General features: G+C 44.4%; 1 protein-coding gene and 1 long non-coding RNA gene across 5 annotated transcripts in view; both read left to right on the top strand.

Moving 5' to 3' along the window:
* Positions 1–12,212: 12,212 nt before the first annotated feature.
* Positions 12,213–14,243, top strand: LOC135451844 (uncharacterized). Its single transcript, XR_010441445.1, has 3 exons — positions 12,213–12,287; positions 12,899–12,946; positions 13,590–14,243. It is a non-coding gene; the product is annotated as an uncharacterized LOC135451844 (long non-coding RNA).
* Positions 14,244–19,369: 5,126 nt separating this feature from the next.
* PER2 (period circadian regulator 2) overlaps positions 19,370–21,303 on the top strand; it is a 48,817-nt gene continuing 46,883 nt past the window's right edge. For 3 of the 4 annotated variants that reach the window (XM_064720886.1, XM_064720888.1, XM_064720889.1), the window contains exon 1: positions 19,668–19,744. The gene's annotated coding sequence lies outside the window, so the exon portion shown is untranslated. Of the gene's footprint in view, positions 19,439–19,667; positions 19,745–21,303 lie in introns of those variants that run through there. The other variant, XM_064720887.1, reaches the window with a different exon arrangement.

Raw genomic sequence — 21,303 nt, 5'->3', positions numbered from 1 at the left:
GCCAGAGAAAGCACAAGAACCCTCAAATTAACTTCTTTTAAAGAAAAAATCAACAGGCTGAAGAAGGTAGTTTGAAAAAAATTAATTTTAGAGAAATTATTGTCTGAAGCTTTCTCAAACTGTTACATTATTGTCAGGGGGGATACTAGATTGGGATGCATGAAACAACCAAACCAGAACCTCACACCAGTTGTTCTTTCTCCATCTGGTCTACTTCAGAAACGCTTCAGGAAAGGATTTTGTTTTCCTCTCCAGTTAATTTCTCTTCCTCAGTTGATTAATGAGTGTCTCAACCGATGTGCTCAGTAGTTTTTATTCTCCATTGAGAACCCCGAGACTCTCTGCCTTTAAACACATGAATAAAAAGAGATCTGAGCCACCCAAGGAGTTTACCTTCCTTCCTGGTGCACTGACATTTAAAAGCTACATCTTGGAATAAAGCAGGGAAACTGTGGCAGTCTGGTTACATGCAGTTTTGGTGGAGTAAACACTTGATTATTCAACAATGAGTCACTCCTGCAGTAACCTCATTCTGTCATGAGTGTATCACATCTGCTAACTCTCCAAAGCAAAAACCAGAACCTGCACCCCTTCAAAACATGAACACGGCCTCGTGGCTTGCACGTAACACTCCATTCAACCAAAGCCATGTACTATAAGTGTAAAAGGGCAAAGTACTCGTTCTCAAAGAGAAAATAGAGATAACAACAAAGACAATTAGGAAAAAACCCTTCTCCGTTCTTCAGCTCTCCTCACAGTGTCTGGCTTATCCATTATTCTTCAAGCCTCTTTAGAAAGCTGTTGTGGTTTTGGAGTGTAGTGTGTTTGCAGCGCAGAATTTTGGGGCTGTTTTGCCCTCTGGGCTGAGTCGCTTTTGCCACGCTGCCCCTGCTGCCCTCAGCCAGAGCTCAGGTGAGGCTTGGCTGAAGCAGAACCTCCTCCCACAGCACCCAGCTCTCCTCAAAGCTCCCTCCTGCTCAGCCACACCTGGGGCAGAACACCTGGGCCTCCACTTGCTTCAAAATCAGGGGGTGCAAAAGAAGGCTAAACAGCAGCGTTGTTGCTACACTACCTTAAATTGTGACACTGGGATTTTAATTAAATTTGTTTAACAGTTCTTGTAACAGTAATTTCATTCATTCTGTTGAAAAGAAACAGTAAATAAGGATATTGTGGTAGTGAGAATATCATAAATGGGAAATGGTGCAAGTGAAATATCGCTAGCATTCAGTAAAATCCTTTTTGTAAGTGGCTCCACCTAAGAGAACCCTTTTTATATGAAAATTAAGCAGTGCTTGTCTATCAAATTCAAATCCTTACAATGAACTCTGACAGATGGTGGTGTTTCTCCTGGACAATGCAGGAAGGATGGTGCAGCACTCCTTGGAGAGAGCACCTTTTGGGGTGTTCTAAACGATTATTTTGGTTACTCTCAATCCACTCCAGTACCTGTGCTTGTCCACCTGTAAATGGCCTAAAAATCCCTTTATTGAATCCCTTACCTTCCTGTCATATCTTTCTGAACACATGGGGGTGGTCTGAGCTTTTTGTGAGGAAAAGTGTGAAAAAATTAAATCAATTTCTACCCCGATACATTGCAGGTTTGTTTAAAGCTGCAATTATTTTCTTTACAAGATCAAGGATTGAGATAGTGCATATAACGCACCTACAAATTCATACATGCACAATGCATAATTTTTTTTGGAAGTTTAGCTATGAATATTTATAGTATTGATCTGAAAGTTTGCTAAAATTTCTTTATTGATGAAAGTAGTCTTGGCTGGCACTGGAAATTGAGTGATTGGAGTGACTACCATGCCACTAGCAAGCTGCTAATTAATACAAGTTCAGCCTCTGATGAAACCCAAAGGGAAAAAATATTCTGAATAAAAGTAGAAATGTATGGTAAAGACTATGGATATAAAGTTTACTCATTACTTATTTACATATTATTTAAGCAATTAGCAGTTATAAAAATAGTCAAATAGTTAGTTTCCAAAGCTTAACTATAGATGAAAGAATTTTTTTTTTCTCATTGGAAAAGCTGATTTCAGTCTATGTTCCATCTACTTTTTCCCCAGACAACAAAATGCCAATAATGCTATGACACACTCACAGGTCTGCACAATAAAATGTTACAGATAGCTCACTCCTTTTTCTGAAAAACATCATTATTTTTGTAAATGAAACATCCTCCCTCCCCCAAACACAAACGTGGTAACATATTACTCAGTCTTTTGCTAAGATATTATGAGGTTTTTCAGCATCACTGAAAGATTAGAAATTAGCACCTCCTACTCAAGAGCAGGACTTAAAAACAAGCTTTGTCTGTTGCAAAAATACATTCTGAGGGGGATGCACCAAGTGTGTTGAGGTTAAAGTTTTATTTGGCAAGTCCTATTCTTTTTTCCTTCCCCCTTTCCAAAGGAAGTGCTTATATATGCAGACAGGCATTTGCCATTTGGGTGAGAGGTTCTCCTTCCAGGCAGGAAAGAGATGGAACAGCCACTGTCTGCTGTGAGCAACCTTTAGTTTGCTTTGCAGCATAAAAAGCCCTCTAAGTGGCAATAGATGAACTCTTATTATAAACTTGTTATGCTCATTGCAGGAAATGAGTTCATAGCCAGCTAATTAGTATTTTCCTTAATGACTTGTGCCTGAGTGTTAGCACAGAAGAGCAGCCTCTGGAGGGGTTTGTGTCATCAGTTCAGCACTGCAGTGTCTCACACTCGCCTGCCTGGAGTGAGGAGCAAGGCATGGCCAGGCCTGGAAAAGACTTCAACATGTGCCTGAGCATACAGTGAATTTCTGTTTAACACAGTGAAAAACCCTCATTTGTCCTGGCTAAATCCAGGCCTGGCGTGGAATCTGTGCCATGTTCGAATTCAGAGGAGGAAAAACCTTTCCTTTGAATGATAAAAAAGAGGAATAGAGGATTGCTGGGGTTCCTGGTCCCATGTCCTGCTCGAGGGGGAGGTTGCAGGGGCTTTGTCTCCATGAGGTGTGACAATCTCCAAGGCCCATGGCTCCACAACACATTCTGTCATTGGCTGTGTTCAGTGCCCTGCCAAGGCTGACAAAGGTGCAGGAAACACCTTTGTGAGTGCATGTGGTTTACGGGTTTGCCTTTTTGTTCTCTTGTGCACTGATCTGATTGGAATCATATCAGATCTAGTGGAATTAAGTGCAACCCCCCTTTTTTTCAAAGAACTTCCACTGACATCAAGAAATTTTCTTTCTTTCTTGTTGCCATTGGACTGAGGCAGATGTGATCATGCTGAGGGCATCAGAGCATCCTCTCCCCTCTGTGTGTGTGTGTGAGGCCTGGAATAGGCACAGAATCAGAGTCAGGACATCTGCTGAAATCTTGTTCCCTGTTGTCTGAGGTCAGTGACAAAATCTTGAGTGGCTGCTAAGTTACTAGACTGGCACCAAAGAAAGAATAGGAATTACTGAGGTTACCATTTCTCCTCGCAGTATCCTTGGCAATGCCACGCCTGTTTCAAACGCTGATGGAATGGCAATGCAAAATAAAAACCTTTCTTCTACCTCTTTCCTTGTGATTCTTCAAGCTTTACTTCCTGTGATGGGAACAATCAGAAATAAGTTTTCAGTTGCCCTTTTAAAAGCCCAAACTCCAGAGCAAATCTCTAGTTGCATTCTTTTACAGGCCACACAGGGGTGTTGAGCTCTGTAGGAACACACTCAGAAAGGGCCTGAAAGTCTGTGCTGAGAACAGCATCTCTCACCTCATAGACTCAGCTGTACTGAGCAAGGAGCTGTGATTCGTGCCTCTACAGAAAACAACCCATTTGCACCTTATTGGAACTATCTGGAGAGGAAAAAATAACCTTGTGGAGACCAGGACATTTCTTAAAGTGCTTTACCTGGAGGTCAGTGGAATTTCATTTATAAATGATAAAATGCATGTATTTTGATGCTGAAATTGTGATGACTTACAAAGTTTGATATTACTGTACTTTTTCTGTGAACAGTGATTTTTTTGAGGTGGTGAACATATTTTCCAAGAGTATCGTAGACATTTGTAACATGTATGTTTGTGCCAATAAATCTTGTTTTAAGAAGTTCGAGTTTGTATCATTCTGTTCCAAATACACAGTTTAAGGACAGTTAAGCAGCTGCAGCTTTCATTCCCTCTCTGTTTTATGTACTAGAGGCTTCTAGAAATGAAGATTTTCTAATTCACACTGAGTTTTTACATGTTCAGTGTAACAGAAAATAATAAAAAAAAACCTCTTCTGTTGTATAAACAGTAATGAACCCTGTACAAAAATATACAAACATTAACAAATGGTGAATAAGAGGAGATGAGAAAATGTATTTAGTGCATTTGACCATATTCTTAATTTTCTCAATGGTAACATAACATGGTGTTCATTTTAACAGGGCATGGTGAACTCAGTGCTATGAAATACTGATAGTTCACAATTTGGTGTACATTGGACAGATTTTGGCTGCAAAAAGAAGGATTTTCAGCGAGGGGAATAGAGGCTCTTGCAGGGTCCTCTGCTGCCTTGACTTGGAGCAGCTGGTGCTGGCCACTTGTGTGATGGATCAATGGGGCATGGCAACTGTTGCCATGGTTATTCCTAATGAGCAATTAAGCCCTTTGAAGGGACAAGGGTTGGAAGCTGCTTTTCTCCCCTTCCTAGAGGCTACACTAAATGTTAAATTGCATAAGCATCACAGTGACTCCCAGGTAGCTCCACACCTTCAATGCATTGGGAGCCTCGTTCAATACCTTCTCTAATTTTGTTGCAAATGATCTCAGAACACATAAAAGGCACATTGTTGTCTCTCCCTACCCCAACCCCAGGTAATGTCAAGATGCCTTTTTAAATGAAGGTTCTTTATTAGCAAAACTATAGATTTGTCCTTGGTAGCTCAGTGCACCTGGCAATCAGCTGGGGACACTTCTGAGTCTAAAAGGAGACAAAGCAATCACTGATTTCATACACTGCACATTCTGGTCTGTGTGAAACAGCAAATAAGGATGAAGAGAGAAAGTGAATTATGTTGACTGCTGCATGTGAACACGATATTAAAGGACACAGGAAACTGATCAAAGCCAAAGTGAGGCTTATTAAGGCAGTACAATGGGCTGATGCTCCACTAGCTCTCTAACAGCAAGGTTGCGTAATTAGCTCAGCTTTATTTAAAAAAAAAAATCCCAATTTCTGACTTTTGAGCTTACATAGAATTCTAGCAAATGATAAAACCAAGTGAAAATGAAGTTATGTTTAAAATTATGGAGATATTTACATGGATATGGAAGAATCAGTAAGATTATATGAAAAATCTATCTTTCATTCTGGTCAGATAGATTTGCATAACTCATGGCAGTTTGGGGAGAAGAAAGAAGAACTGAGTCCTAGGGATTATTAAATTGTGTGGGGTGATGAGCTCTTGGGAGATGCACCTGCTTTGGAAAGTCAATACAAGACAGTTCAAAGACAAAACAATTCCTGAAGTGCTTGCACACTCTGCTTTATAAGCTGAAGTACCTGAAGGTAAGTGAATGAATAAATGCTTCTAAGTGTTCTGACAGTTTTAAATTATGTCAAAAAAAAGTCTCACATGACTAAAGATGGTCAAAACTGCAATCTGAGAAGAAATGTTGGTAAACTGCTCAAGTTCCATAAGAAAGAGGGCAAGAGAATGGTAAATACTGTAGATCTGAGGCAGCTTTTTTTTGCTTTCCCAGGAGTTTGTAATCTAGAGGAACAAAACCTTGTGACACTGTCTGTGGTTGGGCAGCTATCATCAAGAGCTCTTGCCACGCTGTGGTAACCATAACCAGTACATTTTACTAGGGGAATTTCCTGGCACTGAGCTATTACACTTTTAAGGGGCAGTTTTTGGAATTGTTCTGCAGAAATAACACCCTTGTCTTCTCCCTTATCATCTGAACAGTGTAATTAGGATTTAACAGCTGCTGGCTGACTGCTTTAGAAAGGCAAGGCCTGGTGTTTCTACATCCTGTTGGCCATAATGCAGAATGACTCTGTAGAATGTAGTCAGTGGGTTGGATAATTTCACTTCCAGTACTTACCTAATGACTGGCAGGTTGTTCTTTTTACCAGAAAATGTACAATACAGCATCAAGCTATTTACACCTTCTATGGTTCAGCCTAGAAAACACCTGTTCCAAAGCCCAGTTACAGCAGGAGCTGGAAAGGCTCCCCAGTACCATCCAGTGCATGCTCCTGTGATATAATCTGTGATAACCCACTTAGACTGTGCACTGGAAGAGCTGCCTAGGTCAGGGATGTTGCCAGCACCACACAGCCCTGCACCAATCCACGTTTTGTTAAACTTCCTCTCTACTGATCCAAGAAAGGTACAGAAGAGAGAAAACCAAAAATTCTCACTAGTCTGAGTCAAACAACCAGGGAGACAAGAAGGAATTGCTTCTCTCAGATCAGACTGTCCAGTAAGTCAGCTCAATTCTGGATAGGATGCAGAAAAGAAGCATCTGAAACTGTCATACCCCAAGGAACACTGGGGTTAATAGTGATTGAAATATAAACCAGTAATTGCAATGCACATATTGCCCTGGCAAAGAATACTTTTAATCTCCTTTAAATGTCTGACACTGAAGACACCTACAAGTTTCAGTGGCAAAGTTCAATCATGTTATCACCAGGAAGTGTCTGAATTCGTTTTGCTATCCTTTTACCTGCTTATCAGCCATCATTTCATAACCACAGAGCTCTTGGCATGCTTCATTCCTCTAGAAAGCTCGATCTGAGCTGGCTTAAAACCTCTTTTTATTGTTCTGCATCCTATCTGGGCACAAAGTATAGTTCTTACTCTGCTGTTTGCTGTTTTCCTTCAGTTCAACTGCCCATGTCCTCCTGGAGCATCCTGACAGTCCCTCCATGCACATTTGCCTGTTCCATCTCTTCTGACCATTGCAGTTCTCAGCTCCTGAGTAAAGGTTTGCCAAATGCTGTACGTGGTGGAACAAATGTTCTGGTGTCTGCATTGAAAAAACCTGAAATATCTTACTACCACCACAGAATTTCTCACAGCTGCCTTTACCCTTCAGCCTCCATGGCAGTCATCCTCATCATCCTGTTACACCTGCTGAGTCTTTTAATCTCTTTTTCTTACCTCTACAGTTTAGTGTGATGGTGTTCACAAGGGTCCCAGGATGAGGGAAGAGATGAGGATCTGACTCCATGTTTCAGAAGGCTTGATTTATTATTTTATGATATATATTATATTAAAACTATACTAAAAGAATAGAAGAAAGGATTTCATCAGAAGGCTAAGAATAGAAAAGGAAAGAATGATAGCAAAGGCTTGTGTCTGGGACAGAGAGTCCGAGCCAGCTGACTGTGATTGGCCATTAATTAGAAACAACCACATGAGACCAATCCCAGATGCACCTGTTGCATTCCACAGCAGCAGATAACCATTGTTTACATTTTGTTCCTGAGGCCTCCCAGCTTCTCAGGAGGAAAAATCCCAAGGAAAGGATTTTTCATAAAAAGATGTCTGTGAAAAAAACCTGCCTACTGCACTCACTAGCTGGGCATTTCTTGACTACTCAGGCATCTCTGTTCTCTTTGAATACCTGTTGGAAGTACTATTCTTTCAGGATGCCTAGGGTTGGCAGCTAGATGAAAAAAACATTTTGTTAAGAAGAAAAGGCATCTTTGGACAGCTGTAAGCACAAGTATCCTCAAGGCCAGTCTTTAGCACAGACAGAGCCAGCCCACATCTTCTGCAGTGAGCCTGCAGTTTGAAACTGTGTGGAGTGAGAAAGCCAAGCCTGGCTGTGTAAGTGGTGCTGCTGGGCCCATTATGGGCTTCCCTTGCCTATATGGAGATTTATCAGCTCTCATGTAGGGTATTGAAGTGTCTTCTGTCTGTGCCATTAAGACAAGGTATCCCTGTGTCTGGGCTTGATTAAAAATGGCCTTTGGGTAGATCATTAATCCCCAGTTAAGTGCAGCTGAACACTTCTCCAGCCTTGTAGAACACATCATGGTGTGAGCCTGGAACATGAGAGGAAGCAAAAGGCACAAAATCATTAAAAAGCATAAAACAGCATAAAACCTGTCTGCTCCTATTTGGCCCAGACATGAGGGAGGAGTCTGACGCTGGCCAGGGTCTGTGTACAAATCACAAACGGGACAGGACTGCTGGAAACAGGCCTTGAGCTGTTTGATTTTCCAGCATCAGCCTCATTACATGGTTATGGCAATGGGAAGATGCCAGCAGCTCACATCCCAGGCAGCAGAACAAGAACTTAATGTTACAACTTACTTTATAAAAGTTTTTTTACCAATCACACAAAGCAAAAGCACATTGACAGTAGTTCTATCTAACCACTATAAGCACGCGTACCTTTGGTTAAACAATGCTTGCTTATTTCAAATACAATACCTGCTTGTGAGCCTTAAAACACAATGCTCAGAGCTCCATTATTAAGCTTCAATCTTCCTAATATCTTGCTAGATAAACTTTTCTGTAGCTTAGGGACTTATTCTAGACAAGCATTAATACACAGACCATTATTCTATTTGTCTTTGCTTTTCTACAGTTTAAATAATTTTTCTGCTGACCAATCTCATGGCTGCTGCTTAGCTCAAATCACTGTCTTGTGCCTTTTGCAGCTTTCTCAAAGCCCTCTAATTTTGTAGATTCCCACAGAGTCAAAATTCAATCCACTCCAACCAGCATCTTCTATTCCTGATTGTTTTCTCTTTGCAGCCCACAGCACAATCTTTGGGAGCCTCCTGTGGGATCTGCAGAACCATCTCTGCCCCTCAAAATACCCTGACAAGGGTGGGCACATCACTGTATATCTGCAATCCCAGAAAGCAGGCTGTCTTTAAACTTTCCTTCCCCATAGATAAATAAGTAAATATTTAAAAAGAAATGTTGTCTTGATTTTAATGGAGGGGAAAACCCCAAGGAACAAAAAGCCCCAAGTTTATTGGTTTCAGCTGTCCAGCAGTGCAGGCAGCTCTCTGAAGGGATTCTGCTGGTGCCAGGAGGCATCCAGCGGGCAGAGCCACCACCATGCCATGGTGCCAGCCTGGCAATGCCAAACAGGGGCAGTCAGTGCAGGCAGCACTGCACTGTGACAGCAGGAGCTCCAGTGAATTTATTTCACAAATAATACCAACATAGGCCAAGAGGGTCAGACTCAATCTCAAATGCAAAATAAATTTGGTCACAATTTGTCTGTATGGGATTAAAGTGCATTGTCCACCCCTTGAGTTAGCCATTCTGCTGTAAGTGGCATTCATTTAAAAAGTTTTTCAGAACTCTTTTTCATCTCTTGTACATCAGTTTCTTTAGCCAAGGCTTCAAATTTCTCAAGTGTTTTCAAACATAACTGCATTTTTTTTTTGTGGGTTTGTCATTGTCTCACTCTTCCTCTTTGCTTCATCCCACCTGTTCTCTGTTTCATGGTGCTGAATGAAATATTGTTCTCCCTCTTCTCTTGAACAGCTATTACTTCTCAAGTAAGTTCATTAACTCTTAAATTCCCCAATTCCTCTATGGAAAAAAGTAATTAGATGATTTGTGTCGAGCTACAAAAGTTGCACACTTTGCCTAAGCCATCTTTGCATTATCCCGATGCTTCCAGAGCTGCTTCTTGCACATTGACATTCTGTTTTGGCATTGCTCAAGCTGACTGATCATGTTGTCTTGTTTGACATTAATAGAATCTTGAAACTCTTGTTTATAAACAAGTATTAAATATAAACTCATCTTGGTCTTCAAATGAAAGGCTGTGAGTTTCTTGTGTGTTTTGGGCCTGTCCTGTGCTCTTGCAAGCATCAGAAAACTCTGCATTGACATGAAGTGCCTGTTGATGCCTCCAGCAGCACCTCTGTGAAAAACGCCAATCACTTGTTTTTAAAATTTTAAAAGTTTAATAGTAATAAAAATTGTTATAAAAATAGTAATACAATTAGAGTAATAATAATTTGGACAATTTGGATTAGGACAATATGAGACAATGGAGACAAAGTGTTACAGACGTCCGGGTACCTTTTTCTGGGCAGCACGACCCCGAAAAAGGACACCCATTAACAGAGGATTAACCCTTAAAAACAACATCCTGTTGCATATTCATACACCTCATCCATGATGCATAAATTCCATTCAAACACAGGATTCTGTCTGGTCAGTGTCAGCTTCTTCCTCTGAATCCTGACAGCGCCTTAGAGGCAATAAATTTTTTTTTCTCTGAAAGATTCAGGTGTCCTGTGGCTGCTATCTCACTGTGAGTCCTTTCTTTAAAGAAAGGTATCCTACATTGCATAGTTTCTATTTTAACATTTTTTTATAACCTAAAACTATATTTAACTACTTAAGAGAATTGATACAGCATTACTTTCTAACACAACACATATAACATTCATTTTAATATTTGTGAAAAGCCGATCATGAAATCCATGCATTTTCCACAACCTCCAAAGCCAGGAGCCAACGTGAAGCATGTTGCCTGCAGCTGTACAAAGGCTCCCTGTGTCATGTGCTGCATGGGAATGAGCTCACAGCTGAATGGAGCTACTCGACCAGTTGTGGATGCAGTCTGACAGTCACAGAACAAACATGACTCACTTAAGAACATTCCCTACCTTCCTTTCTAATAACTGGTTTCTCCAAAGTCAGTAAAGTAGAACTGAGGGGAGAACAGAGAGTTCTCCAGGGAGCTCTGCACAGTGTTCTCACACACCCCTTCCTGTGCTGCAGGAGCACGTTTGAAACCAGAGCTCCACAGCAATTCCCTTTTCTCTGGGGGTGTCCCAGCCCTCACACTGCAGTCACCTCCACAGCAGACATGGACATGCCAACACTTACAACAGCAATGGATGGCTCTGTGTCCTGGATCTAACACCAAAAAGCTTTACAAATGCTAAATGCTGGTGTGCTGCAGAGACCATTATCCATGTTTATCTTAATGATGGTATTCAGATGAGAACAGGATTCTGAAAATAAGGAGATTTGCATCTAATTTGACCATCAAAACTTGGTTGTGTAGCTTCACATACAAGAGTGTTCAACTTCCACACTTTGTTTTCTTAACAATGAGCTAAGAAATTAATTCCTGGCATGCTTTTGCCTTTCCACCTTGCGGTAAATTAGTTATCACTTTGATAAAAGTTTTTGACAAAGTAGACAATAGAAATTACAATATAGCAGGGTAAACTTTGAAAATTAGAGCTTTATTTGTAAAATATTCTTGGCATTATAAAATCTTCACCAATGCCATTAACAACAGAGAAAAAATCTTAATTATATGAGGGGAACTGAGGTTTTGTTTCAGATGAAGCTATTAAATTATGCAAATAGTAGCATGATTTTTGAATGTGGAATACACAAGTCCTCATACTAGTTCTTGTCCTGTTGTTTCACTTTGATTGTAGAGGACTGATAGTACAGGATTGCCATGGCATCCCAAATGGGAAGCAAGGGAATGCACCCACCTCAGGAGCAGTGGCTGTGCTTGGATGGGCCCAGGGCAATTTTCAAGTATATTTTGTTAATAGTCTCCCTATAAAATTCATTGTACTGTCACCCAATGTGTGGCTGGGAAAAACTTCATTCAGATAGATTTGGCTGCTGTAACTGACATTTGACATTAACTCAGTGTGAATTGCAAGATTCTCCAGCTCACAATTCCAGGTGTGGTGTAAGGGCCTCATGATGTGGAAAGTGCCACATCTCTGGTCATCTACACTGATTTGTCCTTCTGAGGGACCTGAATCCAAGTTCTAATGACCAAGTTTATGGGACATAAAGAGCTTTAATTGCATTTTAGAACTTGAGGAGATGTTTTCTCAGTAGTAAGTCAGTGTACGACAAGAAAAGTTGATTCACTGGTTATTAGGTTCCAGTGAAGTCCAAAATCTCTCATTTAAAAAATTCACCTGTCATTTTAAAAATTCCCTTTTTCAGTTTGCTTTCTGAAGTGCCTTGAAGAGTAGGACAGCATCCTCTCTGCCTATGGTGACCTTGGAATGTGCTTTCTCGTACAATGTCATGTCATCATTGGAATGTGACGAGAATAGTGGAGAGTAGGGCTAGAATAAGGAGTCGAGGGGAGTTGTAAGAGTTGGAAGAAATCCCAAGGATATTCCAGCCACAGCTGAAGTAGATTAGCCCAGTCTTTAAACACGAGCTGTGCAGTTTAATCAAAACACCTGTTTGCTTTTAACCCTCCTCTAACCTGAGTTAGGTATCCCTTGATAGGGAATCCCAGATGGGACTACAGGGAAACCAACACAGTGAAGGTACAAAGTCTTTCTGCAGTGGAAAATGCTCCTCTTTCTACCAGTGCCATGAGTGGGGGAGCACATGAGGAAACACTTCAAGGCACCAAGAGTTAGGGGGGCAGCAGCAGCACTGTGGAGTAACCATATGTCCACAGATAGAGAAATATGGAACTGATAGTACAGGATTGCTGTGGCATCCCAAATGGGAAACAAGGGAATGCATTCACCTCAGGAGCAGTGGCTGTGCTTGGATGGGCCCAGTGCAATTTTCAAGCATATTTTGTATAAATATGTCCATAGATAGAGCAGCATTTTTATAAATGTGTATGGAAGGCATACCTCACAACTAGGCTTTTTTGGCAAAATAAGATTTCTTTCATCTTTCTGTTTTGTTCTGGCTACTCCATTTTTGTCAAATATAGTTCCTTTGCTTTCATGTAGCACAGCCTTTCCTCTAAGGAACAACAAATAAATAATATTACTTAGGATTACTAATTCCTGCCTTTTTTAAAATGTCATTTAACCATTTTCCTTTAAGAAATGGAAAGGTTTGGTTTAGTTTGGTTTGGGTTTTTATTTTTTTCTAGTCACTGACTTAAACTACTTTGATTTTTTTTCTTATTGTGAAGTTACACAACAAAAGCATTGAATTCCGGAGTTGTTCTACTGCTAATGAGGTATGACATGTTGTAAGTGTATAGAATATATCTCATTATGGCAATTGAGTACTATATTTTAGTTGGTTTCTGTGTAAAAAAGCTCATGTGATCATTTTGATTTTGTCTGCTTGTTTGCTTCTCCCCGTTCACATGGTAATTTTAAATTTATTGTCTACTGACAGATAGGAAGAAATCCCAAGGATATTCCAGCCACATCATTCTCAAGAAATTTTACACTCAGGAAACGAGGTGGTTGAGGATTTTGTCCCCAGATCTGCACTTAGTAAAGGACTGTAGTTAAGCTCATACCAATTAAATACCAGATAATCAACAAAGACGGGAAAGATTTCTGCCCCCTTTGGTTTAGTTACTGTCTTGAGCAATTGCCAAAGCTGTTTATATCAAAAGGATTTATTCAAACACACTTTGTATCAATCCTTCGTCCCCTGGTTCTGTGTTTCAATGACAGTGTGCAAAGTGAGCTGTCCTTTCTCTTTTCCTTCTAATTGATTAGAATTAACCCAAAACAATTTCTGATCACTTATCAGAAACTATTTATTGATAACATCTATAAAACTTTGTTTTCTGAAGTTTCTCAAATTGACTCAGTACAAGGGACTTTTGCAATGCCTGATTATTAAAATCTCTGCTTTGTTTTCAGCAGTGTGGCCAGGTACATCAGGTTTTCTTCCTGAAGCAAACTCAGGCAGTCACTGAACACAAAAAGTCCTGAAAACAAACCCAAGCTTTCTCTGACTTCAGCAGCAGCAACGAGCAACTCAAAACAGCTCAAGTGTGAACGAAAGCCGGAAAATTAATTGACACAGAGGAGTAATGGGAAATCCAATCTGAAAATGAAGTGGTTTTAATTAAGAGACACTCTCCAGAATTATACAGAAAGACACTCTTTCCCATTTAAAATTTGGCTCTTCCTTCCTCAACAAGCACAAATCACCGGTCTATAATTAGCACTGTTGTGGAAGGAGTGGCTGAGAGTCTGGCTGGAGTCAGGCCGGGACTGTGGCAGGGAGGGCAGTCACTGTGCTGCAACGCTTCCAGCTAGTTTGCCACTTAGCATCCAGCTTCTTACAAGTGTTTTTGTTATAATCTGTTAATGCTATAATATTTGTTAAAAATGAAAACAAAGTAAGGAGGGACGGTGCCTCAATTCCCAGAATCTGAGAGCAGCAGCACGACTCCCTGGCACGGTGATTGTCAGCTTACCTGTGAGCGAGTCCAGCTCCAATCCCATGCCAAGACCTAATCCAACACTTTATGTAATGATTATTTAATAAAAATTGCATAAATGCTCACTGGTGGGGAAGTCAGTACCCAGATGTTGTCTCTCTACCCTTATTCTGTTTGTGAAGGAAGGTTTGTCTCTATGTCCCTGCAAGAGATTGGTAACATTTCCCTCTGCAGCTGTGAGGCCAAAACAGATCACAAACACGATGGAGGGCAGAAAACTGACTCTGATCAGCAAATGCAGAGCTGAAATCAATGCAAAGAGTGTGCATTAGGAACCAGTGTGGAGGCAAGGGTTGGAATACACTGTGGTGCAAGTCCAGCACCATGTCCTAAGCCTGGATGCTCAGGTGTGTGTTGAAGAATTTGGGTGTCTCAAGAACACCTGCTAAATACGGGCACATTTATCCAGAAAGGAGTATGCCTCAGGTATCAAAAGCTGTGGAAATATTTTCTGCAGTCTCATTGCCTTTAAAAGAGATTTTCAATGCCCTGTCCATGGCATACCTGGACTTGGGAATGTACGTTCTCAGTAGCTTACAGGCAGAAAAACAAACCCAGGGAGCTTTCTGAGAGATTAACAAATTAAACTGACTCTCTGAGGGGCCAAGGAAGCAGCAGAGTGGGAAAAGGAACAGTCAAGACCACACAGCCATGAGGACTTGGTGGCAGTGGTGCCAACCCCTTGATGGAAGTGAAATGTTAGATCAGCTCAGAAATGCTGTGAAAGCGTTCTTTGGCATAAATGTCTGGATGATTTTGAATGGTGAAGCCCAAGATGTGATCACTTTCTATCAGGGCAGAAGAGGATATATAAATCCAACACAGTAGGCAAGAAAAAGGATGCACTTTCCTGCTTGGCATCTCTTATTAGCTCTCTCATGCTAATCTAATGACATGCAAATTTCATTTTAAGTGCCTAACTCTGTAATTTGATGTTCCTCTTGGTCTTGGATCCTCGCTCCAGCTCAAAATATGTTCTTTGATCCTGTTTTGGTTTGGCTTTTGTGCTCCCACAGCTGTGATGTAATCCAACCAAAAACTTCTTTCATGGGATATTTTCAGTCAAGTTGGTTTCCTAACCTAACTAACAGCACAGTTGCATAATCACTGATTTTTAACTCAGTGGAGGTGGTAGGACTGTTCCTTTTGGTGGATGTGTAAGGACTTTGATCACCTGAGGCAGGCCGTGAAATCACAAACTATCACTCTCTGAGTTATGCAGGAAGCTCTAAACCCCTTTTCAGCACTGTGAATTCAATTTCAAGCTCTCTTCATTCAGCCTTCTGTGAGGCTGACTGCAGAAAATGAGTTGCTAATGCACACTAAACAGCAGGATCTCAGACCTGGAATGCACTGAGCTGTCTGCTTCTAAAATCATGCTCATGAGCTTGGGGATGAGCACATAGAGGTACAGTGGGGAGATACACCCCTTCCATTTGTATCCTTCTAAAAAAACAACTCAGGGCTCCTTCATGTGCCACTTTTCAAGATATTTGGAACATAAAATTACACTGCATTTGCCAACAGAAACTGAATTTAATAAGAATAGTTAGAAAACAGTAAGAATAGGGACAGGATGAAAACCTACATTCCCCAGAAGTTGTCAGCAAAGGTTTTCTCTCTGGCAACAAGCAGACACTTGTGCAAAGGACTTTTGAATGGCAGCATATTTCAGGAACTTGCTGCTTGAGTTGAAGTTCTTTATCGGGTTTTTTACATTCCTTTGCATTTTAATCACAGCATTTTCAAAACTGTATGATATTGCTGTCTATTTGTTACAGTTTGTTCCTACACTCTCCAATTCTTTTAGAAAAACCTGTCTGTATATTTACTGGTAATGGGCATAGTGGGTTTTTTCCTTTCCTCCCCCTTTTGTCTGTATGGAGAGTAAGAGTGACGACTTTTGCTCATTAGCAAAAAAAGCCTTTCCGGACCTTTGCAAGAATCAATGTCTGTCAGCGTCACTGTAAATGGTGAGTAATTAGACCTAGGAAATGAAGAATTAGACGTGGGCTCCAGCTGTAAAGTATTGATTGTTTTTCTTTTTAATAATATACAGTTTCGTCAGTGCTGTGGAGCATCTTGGAACAGGAGACCTCTACAAGTGGATAGGGAAGCATAGATGTTCAAAAAGAGGAGACTTATTTCCTTAGCAAATAGGAAGCTGCCTAACTTCCTCAGGTAGTTTTCCTAGTGGTCTCAAATTATTAATTTTCCACATTGAAAGACTTGGATTTTTTCCCCTTTAAAAATGTAGATACTGTCAATACGTTGCTGCTTATCAGAACTGACTGAATTGGTTCAGTTAAGCATTCTACTTTTTATGAATGCTGAGAAAAGGTTCGGCATTTGCGTGTGCGGCTAAAAATCTACTGATAGAAGTGTGAGAATGAGCGGGATCCATAGGGAGTCCCACAGGAGCAGCATTTTCCCGGCGGGGCCGCACGAGGGAGCCGGGCAGAGCCGGAGCAGTGTCCGAGCTGTGCCCAGCCAGCCCTGGGCAGTGCCCAGAGCTGTGTCCGAGCTGTGCCCAGCCCTGGGCAGTGTCCGAGCTGTGCCCCAGCCCTGGGCAGTGTCCGGAGCTGTGTCCGAGCTCTGCCCGGCCAGCCCTGGGCAGTGTCCGAGCTGTGCCCAGAGCTGTGGCCCTGACCTGGGCAGTGTCCGAGCTGTGCCCCAGCCCTAGGCAGTGTCCGGAGCTGTGCCCGCAGCTGTGCCCCAGCCCTGGGCAGTGTCCGAGTTGTGCCCAGCCCTGGGCAGTGCCTGACCTGTGCCCCAGCCCTGGGCAGTGCCTGAGCTGTGCCCGGAGCTGTGCCCAGCCCGCCGGGCAGAGCCGCCCTGGGGCAGCACCACAAGGGGTCCAGGTGTGCGAGGCACACAAAGGGCTCGCTGAACACAGCAGTGATTTGTTCTGCCATGCTCCAAGAGTTACAACTGAACACACACACTCACACAAAATAAACAAAGCTGGGAAAAAAACCCTGACCATTTTAATGCTTTTCTTACAAGATTTATATTCTGTAGAACCATTTGTGTGTGTATATATGTATTTTACTACTGCCTACCAGACAGAGTGACCTTCAAAACAAACATGCAGCGCCCATAAAATTTTGCAATAATTTTATTTTGCTTTGTTCTTTAATACATGAGTCAATAGCAATATTCACTCCTTTAGAAGCCATGTGCCTCCACTCTTGTTATTCCAAATTGGAGGTGTCTGGAATAATTTGTGTCTACACACATGATTTCTCTTGTGCCAATTTTTTGGAAGTTGCAGAATTTGGACTGAACTTGTTCAGGGTGCATAATCACATTTTGAGTAACACAGCTTACCCTGGGTTTTGGTACATTAAATATAAAGGTGTAACTACTAAAAGATGGTATGAATAGAACTTTTAAATTATTCCCATAAGCTTGACTGGTACAATTGATTAGTATCCGTTTAAAACAAGCAGAACTCAAGTAATGCCTCTGATAGGCAGGGTGGGAAAGGTACTGGCTGTTTGTGGTGGTGGGGGTTACTCCTCTGCCAGGACTGGCATATCCTGGGAACTCATTTAGCTCTAGTGCCATGCTTTGTCATCCTACTCATGGGGTGGGGGACAGTGTGGATCTCAAGGTTTTGCTGTGGTTGAAGTGCCTTAGTTGGAGTCTGTGGTAACAGACCACAGCCCTTAGCACACAGTCAGGGACACGTATTTTTGACACCTAACATGAAAAACAACATCCCATGGAAACCAAGAATATTATTCTACATCCCTTTAACCCTAAAGCAGAGAACTTGTAAAAAGACAGTAAAGTTCTGGATGTGAAGGCCTACCAACAACGGGTAGACTAAACTACAAAAAGACTACCTAATTAGGATTAATCTTAAAATTAGACTCCTCAGAGGAGTGCAACCTAAGAATGGTATCCTGGTAAGCTGACTTGTGCATTGCAACAAATCCAGTAGCAGAATCTCGTCCTAATGCTTCCGCTGCCCACCCCCTCTGCTGCCCAGCAGTTAAATACTCCACAGTCCTTTACTCGCAGGCTGTTTCTGTAACAGTCAGAGCATAAATATCTGTGTACCTAATGGACTTATCCTTAACACCGCAGTGAGGGAGGGAAGCGGCATTAACCTCATTCTGCAGATAAACAGTGGAAGCCCTGATGGCTTCATCCTATGGAGCAACTGCCTGCATGCAGTGAGTGTAAAACGCTGTCAGCCTAAAGGTGGCTTTGGCACATTCTCTGTTCCCTCTTTGCAAAGCCATCTACCACAGTGAAAGGCACAGGAAGCTCAGAATACACACACACTAACATTAATTTCTCATGTACTGATTGCTCTGCCTAGCCTTGGAAGGTGTGGAGGCTGGAGAAGCGTTCAGCAATGGGTTATGGGGTTATCTCACCAAACTGCTCAGGTCCTCTCACCAGTGTAGGATGGATGGTGCAGGGGCCTGAGCGAAAACCCGTGTGACCAATGTACAAGAGCTCATTAAATTCTTCCTTACTGTGAGATGGGAAGTGTCAATGGTCTCTGAATATTTTGCTTGAGCACAAGGGGGAAATATTATTTTAATAAATATGAAAAACTTCTTTAAACAGTCAGAACTGAAAGCAATCGTATAGTGACGTGTTACCATGTGGAAATGCTGTTGCCAAGAACAGTACGTTTGAGAGCTCGGAAATTCTTAGTTAAATCATTGCTGTAGTTATATTCAGGCTGATGCTGCGGGCCGGTGCGGGAGAAAGCTGCAGCCCTGCGCTCTCCTGCGCTGCCCTTTGCTTTGTGACCCGGCGCCTCCTCAACAATACGCTGGGGCACTTTCGAAACTTCAGGGCGTGCACCCAGCGCGGGCGGCAGCACCAGGAAATGGGATCCGGGCGCCGCTGCCTTATGTAAGCGGACCGAGCGGCGGCGGCAGGGTGATTCGGGGGCTGCGGCGGGGCCTGCGCGGGCCCGGCCGGTGTCCGTGAGCGCTCAGGGGGCCCTGGCGGGGCGCTCGGGCCGGCCCGAGCTGCGCTGAGGGGCCCGGGCCAGGCCCGGCGCGCGCGCCCCGGCCGCCAACGGTCCCTGCCCGCCCGCGCGCGCGCACGACACGTCACACGCGGCTCCGAGCGGGCGGGGGCGGAGCCGCTCTCCCCGGGGCCGTCACGTGACCGCTGCCCCCCAATCCATCCTCCCCGGCCCGGCGGTCCCGTAGCGGCGGTGGCGGCGGGCGCGAGGGGAGGCGAGCGGAGCTACCGCGGCTTCGGCGGGAGGCGGCGCGGGGGCCGGCGGTGAGCGCACCTCGGTGGCGGCGCGGGGGAGGGGAGGGGCGGGCCGGCGGCGGGGCAGGCTCGGGAGGCGGCCGCGGCTGTCGGTGGAAACATGGTGCCACACGTGAGGCTTATGTAAAGTGAGCGGCGGCCCGCGCGGCCAATGGCAGCGGCGCGCGCCCCGCCCCCGCCCGCGCGTCTCGCTGGCGTCACGCGGCGGCGGCCAATGGGAGCGCGGGCGGGGCGGGCGCGCGGCGGCCGGTCACGTTTCTGCCCGTATGAAGCCCGAGCCGGGAGGCGCGGGGCCGGTGGGACGCGCCGTGCGCGGTGAGTGGGGGCCCGCCGGGCGCGCTCCCCGCGGCCCGAAGGGGCTGGGGGACCCTTGGGGAGCGACGGGAGGGGGTGGCGAGCGGCGGCCGCGGGGGGCACAGGGGCTCTCCCACCTCCCCCGCCTGCCGGGCCGAGGTTACGTAACCCTCGCGCCGGGGCTCTCCCGTTGCCGGGACGATGCGCGCTCGGGTCCCCCTTGTGCCGCGGGGTCCGTCCCGCTGCCGGCCCCGGCCCGCCGCAGCGGGGGCGCGCGGGGCTCCCTCCGAAGGGCGGCTGTGACACGCCCCCCCCGCTGCCCGTGAAACCGCAGCGAGGGAAGCGGCGGCCGGCTGTGAGTCGCTCCCGGGGCGGGGTGCGGGGCTCAGTGCGGCACGGCCCCCGGGACGTGGACGGGAGAGCGCCCGGGAGTGGCGGCACGGACAGCCCCAGCGGGGCCGGGACGGCAGCTGGGCTCTCCCGCTGGGGCCGGGCAGAGGCGCGCAGGGGGCGCTGGCCCCGGCCCGGAGCGGGGGAGGAAGCGGTGGGGCCGGACCCGGTCCCCCGGTGGGGCTCTGCTCTGCCGGCCGTGGGCTGCGGCCACGTCTGTGCCCGGGGTGCGGAGCGGGGGAACCGGCGGAGAGCACGCGTGTCCCGGGGCACCGAGAGGGGACCGAGCTGGGCCCCATCGGGCGGGCGGGCGGGCTGCTTCACGGGAGGAACCGTGCGGCAGCGGGTATCAATCTCAGCGCCGCTGAGATGTGCGAGCTACAGGTAGAGTAGGCAACAGGTGCTGTCCATTTGTTTTGTGCGGTGCCCGTAGCTGTAAGGACAGTCTGTGCCTTGAGACGGTGTGGCTGTGCTGCTGTTCACATTAGGTGCATAGTGTTACATGCATGATTACAAAACGCTTTATGTAAGTACAGTTTCATGCAAATAGGTGAGCAGCATGGTAACAGGCAAGCTGACTCTTTACATTTGACTTTTCGCAATAGGGTAAGCGTTTTCATAATGGGACAGCATTTCTCTGTGTACCATAGGAGCTTAAAAAGGCCTCCCAGGAGGTCGGTGTGAGGTATTGGGTACTTGGGAAACTACAGGGCTTTGTAAGTGTAGTCCAGTGAAAAAGTAACTTGGCTGAGGCAGTGCATTGATTCAGATCAAAGAAACAGAACCATTAAGTATGGAAAAGACCTCTGAGATCCTTAAGTCCAACTGTTTCATCCATGTGTCCAATCTAAGTCTACTCTCTTGCAGTTTCAAACCACTGCCTTTCATCCTGTCACCATATGCACTGATAAGAAGTCTTTCTCCATCTTCCTTGTAAGCTCATATCTGTTTCTGTTCTTATGAGCAGAGATATCTGCTCATATCTCTTTATTTTCCAAATGCAAGACTTTGAGATTTGTTGTCTTGGACATTTGAGATTGAATAGCTCTCATGAGTAAAGGGAAAGAAGTGGAAATTCTCTAATGATTCTAGTGGTAAGAGTATCTGTTATGTCAGAAGTAGAGTAAAAACCTGACTAGTATAGTGAGAAAACCTTCCAAGTTGCCAGTATTGTTTCAGCCACAGTTTGA

The sequence above is a fragment of the Zonotrichia leucophrys genome, chromosome 9, assembly GCF_028769735.1.
Source record: "Zonotrichia leucophrys gambelii isolate GWCS_2022_RI chromosome 9, RI_Zleu_2.0, whole genome shotgun sequence".
Classification (NCBI taxonomy): Eukaryota; Metazoa; Chordata; class Aves; order Passeriformes; family Passerellidae; genus Zonotrichia; species Zonotrichia leucophrys.
Note: the sequence above shows the minus strand (reverse complement) of the source record. Positions and strands in the feature narration are given on the sequence as shown.